Genomic DNA, 11,908 nt, shown 5'->3' with positions numbered 1-11,908 from the left:
CCCCCCCCCCCACACACAACCCAACTAGTCAAGGCATGCCCAACCATGGCGTGCTTGCAACAATAACCAAGATCAGTGTTATGACCACACTCTGAAGTGCCAGTTGCGTGACCTTCCTAGTCATTCTGCTAAGGTTTAAGAATCACAATCACACAATCAAATACAAGCCCGGGCAAACTATGCTGCTCAATCTTAAACTTAACAGGCTCCTTGGATTGTTGATACATGCGCCGCTAATCATATGGCCTCTAATACCCAAAACATCACTGATGTGCACACCTATCACGATCCAGAGGAGATAGCAATGGGGGACGATAACAACATTCTAATATCTCATACCGGTAACACTAACTTAAGTGCATCGAATCAGAAATTTAAGCTTGTCAATACTTTATGTTCTCTTTCTATAAAAAGGGATCTTCTTTCTGTTTCCAAATTTTGCCGTGAAAAACCGTACATCCACTGAATTCTTTCCTTTTCATATTTTGTGAACGATCCGAGTATGGGGGCGCCTCTAAGTATCGCGGAAAGAATCGATATGGGCAACATGGGTGGCCATCAGCCTGTGCAGATCATACCCCTCAATGCAATGTTGTCGTTCATATACACCTATGGCATGAATGTTTAGGCCATCCGAATCATCGTACTTTAAGACACAAGTTTACATCAGTTTTATCTTCCAGTTTCACACACCTTTAACTGCTATTTGTAATCCGTGTTATTCTAATAAAATACACTAGTTATCTTTTTCTCAAAATTCATTACAAAGTAAACGACCATTGCAAATACTTTATATTGATTTATGGGGGTCATCTACTATTTGTCAATTGATTACATGAAATATTATTTATTATTTGTTGACAGTACACGAAATACATGTGGTTGTTCATTATAGAATCAAAAAAGGAAGTTATTGATGTCTTCCAAGCTTTACTTCCCTTACTTGAGCCTAAGTTTAAAGCCAAAATTATGTCTCTCTATAGTGATGGTGGTGAGAGTTCCAAGGTTTATCTTCATATCTCAAAACCCATGGTATTGAACACTTAGTGAACCACCATACGCACCTCAAAGAGTGGCATCAGTTGAACGCAGACACAAGCATGTAGTTGAGACTGCAAAAATCTTGTTCCATCAAGTCAAGCCCAGTACCATAGCACATTACCATTTAAAAAGATCATGTAGATTAAGCAATGCATAAGGACATGGTGAGGGTCCTTGGGAAAATAAGTAAACATTCACAAATGAACCATAAATAATAGTTAGTTAGGAAAGTGCAACCAACCCATGTGCAAGCACATGTGAAGACGGTGCCAAAGGAGGGGACCACCCTAACCGAATTCGGTTAGGGTAGTTATGGGGGAAAACGTGCACAAGGGACCACTTCATGTGGGGCCTAACCTCCCTACAAATTTTAGACTCTAACTTACTGCCCCAAATAGCTACCTAACCTAGGACTAATGGACCCACTAGTGCACCCGACAACCTAGGACCAAATCTGGGTTGACACTAACCTAGTACTAGTTAAAGAGACAACCTAGTACCTTACCTAGGATGGTCCAAAAGGTTAGTTATAGTCCTATGAACTATAAAGTACTTTAGTAATTCCATAGGTTACCCAATTACTTTATTTAGCAAATTAATTAATTAATTTAAAATGGCTAAAACCAAAACTACAAAGGAAATTTTAAGATTTTGGTTAAGACAAGAAAGGGACAACCTAGTACCTAACCTAGGATGGTCCAAAGAGTTAGTTAAGGTCCTAACAACTTAGAGATACTTTAGTAAGTACCCTAGGCTACTTAATTAATTAATTTAGCAGCTTAATTAATTAATTTAAAGGGTCAAAACCGAAATCACAAAGAAGTTTCAAGATTTCGGTTGAGACAAGAAAAAGACAATCTACTATGTAACCTAGGATGGTCCAAAGGATTAGTTATGCTTATAACGACTTAAGGGTACTTTAGTAATTACCCTATGTTACTTAATTAATTAAATTATCCATTTAATTAATTAAATTAAAGGGGTCAAACCGAAATTCTTATGCTAACCTTGTATAATGCAAGAAACATCCTAGTACTAAACCTAGGATGGTCCAAAGGATTAGTTATGCTTATAACGACTTAAGGGGACTTTAGTAATTACCCTATGTTACTTAATTAATTAAATTATCCATTTAATTAATTAAATTAAAGGGGTCAAACCGAAATTCTTATGCTAACCTTGTATAATGCAAGAAACATCCTAGTACTAAACCTAGGATGGTCCAAAAGGGTTAATTTTTGTTCCAATAACTTAGGGGTACTTTAGTACTTATCCTAGGTACCTAAATTAATTAAATTAAGGATTTAATTAATTAACTAAAGTCAAAATATTGACAAAAACCATAGTCAACACCAATTTCAAGATTTGACTAACTGTTATGTTCTCCTATGTTTAATCAACTTAGGAAGGGATTTTTGGTAATTGATTAATTAGTTTATTAAATTAACTTATTAAACCTAAGTTTTATAATTCTATATCATTTATTTAACCTAAAAATCACGTTCAAACTCATAGAAAAAAAAGGGACGCAAAACAGTAAGCAAGCGAGGGAAAGAAAAACAGAAAATTCCATTGATTCTCCTAGGCTATTTGTTTCTCCAAGTTTTCCTTCAAGATGGTCTTCGTAGATTAAGTTCAACTTAAGGTATGGGTTTATATCCTTGACTTATTTATCCAAGAGAACTTTTTTTCCAATGATTCAAAGATCTTGAAAACTAGGGTTGTTCACGTGTTCTCGTCGAACTCCTTTGTCCCTAGTATCCTTTTCGATTCCATGTTGAATAAGTTAGATATCATGTTGTTGGTACGTGGTGATGGATGATCTTATGTGTAATGTTCTTGAATTATGAAAGTCGATTAACCTATGAAGTTGTGATCGTATAAAGTTAAGTGCTTAAAACGTGAATCATGAATCGACGATGTGTTAGCTACACCCGTAATTGTTGTAAGTGTTGATGTGTTTGTAGGAATGTTGCATTGATGTTATAGTGACGTTATGAAGGTGTTAAATTCATCAAATATTAATATGATTTTGTTCAATATGTCTTAAAACGTTATCCTAAAGCCATGAACCAAGATTGGTTAAGAGAATGATACTATGTTAAGATGTGTCCGAAATTGTTATGAATGAAGATGATTACGGTTTGTGTGCATACCTACTGTAAATGTGACTTGTTGATGATGTTTTGTTAGTTAAATGATCATATTATGCTGTTCAATATGTTTAAAAACGTTATGCCTAAAGTTATGTTATAAGGTTGGCTAAAAAGATCTCCATGAAATCATAATTTGAGTGATTATTTGGCTTATGCCAATAAAATGGCTAACAATACATTGTCCAAAAGGGATGCATCCAAATGGCTATAATATTATGTTAAATAATTAAAAGATTGTCTAATGAATAATATACATATCCAACCTAGCATGGAAGAATGTAAAATTTGGCCTATGCCAACAAATAAGGTTATGTAATCTATATCCAAATGTTTATGCCAATACTAATCGTATGCCAATAAAATGGCTAACGATACATTGTCTAAAATGGCTAATGGTTCATACATATTAAATTTAACTATGAACATACGTAAAATTGGCACATCCCAATAAAAATGGTTATGTAGTTTAATATTCAAAGGTTGATGCCAATACTAATCATATGCAATCTTGTGTAGTTAGAATATCAAATGATAATATAAGCACTTCTAAACTAATTCAATGAACCCATAATCAAGGGAATGCCACTCATTGGGACATCCCAACATGCTCTAAAAGAATGACATATGAACACATGAAACTCATTGAATGAAGTGTTCATCGTCCATAAACGGTGATATGAAGCTACTACACTAAAGTAAGTAAGTAACGTGAATTATAACATAATTTAAGGGGTCTAAATTAAGTAAGTGACCAGAATGGGGTGTTAAAGGAAGTGAGACAAGTCTTACTTACACCTAAGCTACTATGTTAAAAGAATACTCACGAATGAAGGTGTTAGAATGTGTGAGACTAGTCACATTAACACCTAAGGATGATATGTAAGGACAATTCACATTTCATCAATGTAAACTAAGGATGATATGTAAGGACAATTCACATTTCATCAATGTAAATTAAGGATTTTATGTAAGGACAATTCACATTTCATCAATGTAAAGTAAGGATGACAAGTCATCAAAAGAATCTCTATCTAGAAGCAAGCCTCCATAATGCTTGAGTCAACACTAGAAGATAAAGAAGAAATGAACATTCACGTAATGAGGTGAGTAATTATGTTAATCTATGATGCTAATGAAAATGATAACAACATGATAAGAGGCTAATGTGAAAGATTAGAGCAATCTCAAATGAGCCTAAGTAAATGTTACCAAAACATACTCACCTATGAGAGTGTAAAGTTAATGAAGAGACCAGTCTCTATGTACACTTTAATCAAAATATTGAGACTAATGTATACTTAATACTAATGATGAGATGAGAAATCATCTATTGACCTATGATGTCCTCATACTAGAAGTCAGCTTCCATGACATATGAGTTGAATGAAATGGAAATTTATACTGAGCACCGATAGGCTAGCGATGAGCGGTGATGGCTTCTTTAGGGAAGGGCAGAGGTTCACGTAACTCTCATGAGATGAGACTGTCCGGCATGACGGGTATGGATCTCCTTATATCTCCTAGTCTTCGAACCTATACTGCCAATATAGGGATCTGGCGGGGTTCAATTTCCATGTACGCTAGCATGTTTTCGGTCACTTTGGCCGGTGATTCCACCTCTTTTCGGAGTGGGGTAGACATTGGATTTTATGATGCTCATATAATCTATGTCGGTTAAGCTTGGAGTTCCTCAATGTATGAAAGATAATGAAATGAACGATACCAAAGGTGTTTGTGCAAGACAATCAGGAGGTGAAATCAGATTCAAGTAATGACATTAGGTCATTCTTGGTCATTGCACTTCATGATCCCGATGAGAGTCTTAAACTTCATCCTAGGTATAGCTGGTGTTTACATCAGCCTACGAATGAATGAAATGAATAAGGTGAAGTACGAATGAACGAATGAAGCAGACTCTGTGTTTGCTAAAGAAGGCCTTCGGGTTGAGGTTCCATATGTTGGGCCCTCACTTGAGATGTCTTATTCTACATAAACGATTCCAAAGTCTCATCTATATTAAATGTATAATGTATAAAACATAAAAGTAATGAAATCAATGGCATGATCAATAGAGAATTGCTTATGAAAGGTAATGAATATATAGTGTAAAGAATGACTCACTATAAGGTAGGGAAATCATTCCTTAGTCCTTGGATTACTTACATTGATTCATTGTGGGTATGGGACTATAATAAATCATTGCACTTGTAAGTAAAATATAGTACCAGAAGATTTATTGAACTACACACAACAAGAAGAAAAGGATTGAAAATTAAACTAAGAGGAGCTCTCGTCCTAAGAGGATCAAAATCTCAAATTTTCGCCCGAGTTGTTCGAAAATTATGTGGATGATACTAATGTTTTGTAATCATATAGAAAATGAGTTGTGTGATTTGAATGAATTAAAATACATGATATTCATACCACAATTCACATCTAACGATTTACGAAAGTCTAGTCACTGGGCTTTTTAAGAAATACCATGTTGTTTAGGAAGAGCTTTCTTTGATCATGCATAGCCTTATGTGTATGTGTGCATACACCCATACTTAGTACAAGTGGTGTACTAACCCCTACTATTTACTATATTTATAGGTGCAGGTCAGAGGACAGGTTGACGACACTTGCATCGGTTTGGACTTCAGCGTTTCTCCAAACCATTTGGTAGGTCCTCATGATTTCGAGGATGCTACAGATTTAGTCTAGCCTTAGTTTTCGACATAGCTAGTGGATGTTGTCCCTAGCATTTCTTTCGCACCTTCATTTCGAAGCTTTGTAATAAGTCCATGTTTGGCAAACTATTTATGATATATTCATCTTCAGTTTCGAATTGATTCTTTATGTTAGATGGTTGTTCTCTTATGTTGAGCTTCGTATATGATGTATCTAGTTAATAAGTATATGAAGTCTATGCATACTTCATACATATAAAAACATTTAAATTTTCTGCAAATTTAACTAGATGAATGTGATAAATGCAAGATGAGGCTTGTCTGCGACCTCTAAGAGGTCCACGACGCCGGTTGCGATTCGGATTCCTGAATTTGGGTCGTAACAGTCCCCTTTGTGGGCAATCAGTTTAGTGATCACGCCAGCATGCCTTTATACCTTTGGCAGGGTATATTGGGTCCTCTCAATGGGGCGTATACATTGGACTCCACATTTAGCTCATGTGATTTTATTATCAGTTATTAGTAGCTCCCACAGATTAGTCAGACTCTCTGCATTGACCATTTATTAGTATACTCAGTATTCAGTTTCAACATGTTATAAATTAGTCATTGCATTCAGTTAGCTCAGAAATTCAGTATATCATATTCAGATTATTATACTTGCTTTTATGCTTGTTCAGTTATGTTTTATTTCAGCTTTACTCTATCCTACATGCTTGTTACCTTTCAAGTACTGATGCATACGTGTGCTACATCTTCTCGTGATGTAGGTTCAATTTATCAGCATCCAGATCACGCATAGATCGATTTCCGATCTCCAGTTCAGAAGATTCAGTGGTGAGTCCTCATTCTCCGAGGACAACAGTTATGAGTGTCATTTCAGTCTTTAGTCATTTAGTTTCAGTTTTTGCTAGATTTAGTTGGGGGCTTGTCCCAGTGTTTCTAGTCCAGTTTAGAGGCTTATTTTCAGACATAGTTAGATTCAGCTTAGTATTGAGTTAATATTTCTTTTGTATTAAACTCATTGTTTTCAAATATCTCAGCTATAGAATATGTGTATTCCCCATCTTTTTAGATTAAATTATGATTTAGCCTCCTCATCAGTTTATTATTCTTTAGTATACTCATGATCATGCCAGCAGGGTTAGCTTGTGATCACTTGTGGTCTTAGGTTCCGTGTCCGCGTCTCGGGGGTAGCTCGGGGCGTGACAACCTATGACCTCAACTACCATTTTGACATCTTCAATGAATGATTCTCCGGCTGATGGTGCTCTTTTAGGCGGGTAATTGGAAAGTTGCACTACTTATCCTTTACACGTCCTGATATTGTCGTCAGTCTGAGAAAGCTCTCTCATTTATGCACAATCCACGCCACTCTCACTGGAAATCTATCAAGTGATTACTCCTTTATCTTCGTAACACCTCCCAATATGGCATAAAGATTGCCAAAGCTCCATATTCTGGTTTGGTTAATTATGCAAATTCAGATTGGGCTGGTGATCCAAATGATCACACCTCTACTTCCGGCTATATCATTTTCCTAGGCAACTCACAAATTTCCTTGGCCTCCAAGAAACAACGCTCCGTATGTTAGTCCTCTACAGAAGCAGAGTATAGAGCCGTGGCTGCTTCTGTTGCAGAAGTCAACTGGCTCACAAATCTTCTTCATGAACTTCAGCTTTTACTTAAGGGAGTTCCACAGGTTTTCTGTGACAACATCAGCACCACTTACATTGTTCCAATCCGGTAAGTCATAGTAGGATGAAACATGTCGCCATTGACTTTGACTTTGTTCGTGAACAAGTTCAGAACAAGGATATTGAAGTTCACCACCTTCACTCAGTTGATCAAGTGGCTGACATACTCACAAAACCTCTTACAAAAGCTTCTTTTGTCCAACAATTTTCCATGTTGTGGACACCACCAACTTATGGGGGTGTAATAACGCATCATATTTTGTAGTGTCTTCTCTTTAGGACATTGTTGTAACTTCCTCCTTGTATATAGGTTATAGATAAGTCTTACCATCTTCTTAGTTTATCTCTTTGTTGTAGAAGCTGTACAAAATCTATATTTACTTAGTTTACAATCAATAAAGCACATCATTTTCTTTCATTCTACTGGCAATTTTATACTTCATAAATAAAAGTTAATCATTCAGATTTCATTTCATCTTGTTGTTCAGTTAATAAATAGTATCTAACTAAATATCTTCACATGTGAATTGAGTTCACATGCTCTCCTGATTATCTTTTGTCTCCTCATAATGGGTGTAATATCTGAGTTGGAGGATGGTCATTTTTACTTGGAAGACCTTACTGCAACTGTTGAAGTAAATTTATCGAGTGCAATATCCTTTTCAGGTGTTTTTATCTTTTCTCATTGTTCATGATAGTTGATACAACAACAGGGACTAATGTACTTGTGTCTGAGTAGTTAATGACTTTATTAGCAAGTTTTTTCTCTTCTGATGTTGAATTGTTTGGATCGAACACACTTGATGAATGAAGAACACAAGAACTTTCATGAAAAAGAGATGAGAGATCTAGAGAGAGAAAGAGAAAACTCAATATTTCGTGGTAACACCCCGTGAGTAAACTTTCACGGCGGTGGGGTATATTTATATTAATAAATCAGAGTATTTTTGGTTACAGAGAATAAATGGAGAATAAATAGTAAAGCCTAAAATTTAGATTAAACCGCGTAAACAGTTATATATATTAATCAGGCTCCACAACCTGACAGTTGAATCATTACTGATGATTGTTCGTCTCTATTTAGTTCTTTGGTTATCTTAGAAACCTATCCACTTGCTTATATCAGGTATGGTATTTATATAAAGCCCTTAGTTGCTGGTTTGCTTTATGCATTTACTCCTGTAATTAGTGTTACTATCTTACAATTTCACTTCTTCTTTATGTTAATATTTCGTAAAAGTGGTCTATCTTGTAATAGAGTTATAGAATTAAAGTACATTGAATCCGCCCCTCTTTATTGATGACAGTGTTGGAAATTCTGCTCTTAGATTTAATTACAGTTACATATTGTGTCTCAATAACCTGCAGTAAAAGTTCATGCTGTAACTTATCATACCATAAGTTCATGTAATTGTACAACAGAAAAAGATTTGCTGGTATTGCATGACACTTTGACTCTACTAAGCAATGAGCTATATTATCATGCTTTTTTTCGTGGTTACAACTACTTTTCATCTCATCTTTTCTGGATACAATGTGGATTGGAGTATGAAAAATGGATGACATAGTTATATTGATTATACTTTCATTGTATCTCTTTCTTCTCGTTCTTTTTATAAGAGGATCATCCAAAACATGACTATTAACCAATGAGAGGTTGGTGGAAACACTAGGCTAGAACTTGATGCTCAACTCTTCTACAAAAAATCAGGAATTTGAATCAACATATAATAAAGCAAACAGTACTCATTAGGTTTTCAGAAACTGACTCTTCTTTTGAAATTTGTGAATTTCTTATAAAACCAGAGCAATTTTTAGGCAAATGTGTTATAGAGCAACCAATTGGCAGAGTATATGATGGAAATGGACTAGAGAATGGGGCAGAGTAACGAGAAAAGAAGTGATGAGTAAGATGCCAATGTGAGAGCGCCAAACACAAAGGCCAAAATATTGAACCATTTTCGCGTAGTTTGAATGTGGTGGATTGTTTGACAGAGCATCGTACGAAAAACATTAAATGACGAAACATTGCTGCAATATCTAGTATTAAAGGAAACCCCCTTGACATAATTTGCTGCAGCAGCTAGTATATGAACATACTTTTCTGCAACAGCTAGTATTAAAGGAAATAACCCATTATAAAGGTGAAGCACTTGTTGGAGAGGTATGACTGACTCATATTCACAATATTCTGCTTCTCCTTGGTTATAACTACTATATTTTGACTTTGTGTGTATTCAATTTCCACGGTGTTGACATTGTTGAGGTACCGTCATCAGTCAGAAATCTAATATATTTAACATATATTGACCTATTTGCCAGTACAAAATTCAACACAGCAGAAAGAAGAAAGGATCACCATCGAACAAAATTAGCTAGCTATATATAAATATTGGTACTTCTAACAAGTCGGAAATGGTGGATGTAGATAACTAGTTGCTGCTGAATAGTGTATGTAATTTAATTTTTCTATACAGGAACAGAGACACGAGTTTATTATATTATTTTCTCAATGATCATGGAGTAAAGAGATATGAAGGTGAAGCACCGCTTGGAGAGGTATTGTTGACTCGTATTCACAATATTCTGCTTCTCCTTGCTTATGAGGTACCGTCATCAACAAGAAATATAATATATTTAACATATCTTTACCTATTGTGTTAGGTAGTGGAGCCTGATTAATTTTAGGTTTTCCTATTTATTCTCTATTTTAGGTTTTCCTATTTATTCTCTATTTTAGGCTTTCCTATTTATTCTCTATTTTAGGTTTTCCTATTTATTATCTGTAACCAAAAATACTCTGATTTATTAATATAAATATACCCCACCGCCGTGGAAGTTTACTCACGGGGTTTTACCACGAAAAATTGGGTTTTCTCTCTCTCTCTAGATTTCTCATCTCTTTCTCTTGAAAGTTCTTGTGTTCTTCATTCATCTGGTGTGTGCGCGTAAATTTGATCCTAACAACTGGTATCAGAGCTAAGGAGATACAACACGATCACTGAAGATGGATAGTTCAAAGCTTGGAATCGAGAAGTTTGATGGATCCAATTTCAGTTTCTAGAAGATGCAGATCGAAGATTATCTGTACCATAAAGATCTTCACGAACCGTTGACTGGGCTGAAGCCGGAATCCATGACGGAGGAGAAGTGGAAACTCAAGGATCGCCAGGCTCTACGGTTGATCCGGTTGACTTTGTCAAGAAACGTGGCATTCAACATCGTGAAGGAGAAGACTACGTCCGGTCTGTTGAAGGCACTGTCAAACATGTATGAAAAACCATCGGCTATGAACAAAGTATATTTGATGCGTAGATTGTTCAATTTACAGATGTCTGAAACTGGATCCGTTTCTGATCATATAAACGAGTTCAATATGATTGTGAGTCAACTCAATTCTGTGGATATTAGTTTCGAAGATGAAATTAAGGCGTTGATTTTGATGTCATCTCTGCCCGAGTCTTGGATTACTGTTGTTGCTGCGATTAGCAGTTCCCGTGGATCTGAGAAACTGAAGTTTGATGAAATCCGTGATGTTGTTCTTAGCGAAAGTATTCGCAAATGAGAAGTGGGAGATTCATCGGGCAGTGCTCTCAGCGTTGAACGAAGGGGGAGAAGTAAGATGAAAGGAAAAAATCAACATGGTCGATCAAAATCAAAGAATCGAGGAAAATCCATGAACAGATCAAACGTGACTTGTTGGAACTGTGGAGAAAAAGGGCACTTTCGGACGAACTGTACAAAGCCGAAGAAGAAACAGAATCAGAAATTTTGAGATGACAATGATTCTGTAAATTCAGCAGAGGACATTGAGGATGCTCTAATCCTAAGTGTGAACAGCCCGGTTGAATCATGGACTTTGGATTCTGGTGCATCTTTCCATTCGTCTCCAAGCAAGGAGTTGTTCCAAAATTTCAAATCTGGAAATTTTGGAAAAGTATATCTTGCAGACAATAAAGCCTTAGAGATTGAAGGAAAGAGGGATGTTTGCATAAAGACCACCTCGGGAAACCAGTGGACATTGGAGGATGTCAGATATATTCCTGGGATCAAGAAAAATCTGATCTCTGTTGGTCAGTTGGATAGCACGGGATATGTAGCAGAGTTTGGGAAAGGTTCGTGGAAGATCGTGAAAGGTGCTATGGTAGTAGCTCGTGGCACCAAATCTGGAACCTTGTATGCCACTGCAGGGTGTATAAACATGGCCGCTGTTGCTGAAGATGTTTCCGGTTCATGTCTGTGGCACAACAGACTTGGACACATGAGTGCTAAAGGAATGAAGATGCTGGTTGCAAAAGGAGCATTAGAGGGTCTGAAGTCTGTTGATATGGGTCTTTGCGAG

The sequence above is a fragment of the Solanum pennellii genome, chromosome 1 (genome assembly GCF_001406875.1).
Source record: "Solanum pennellii chromosome 1, SPENNV200".
NCBI lineage: Eukaryota > Viridiplantae > Streptophyta > Magnoliopsida > Solanales > Solanaceae > Solanum > Solanum pennellii.
Note: the sequence above shows the minus strand (reverse complement) of the source record.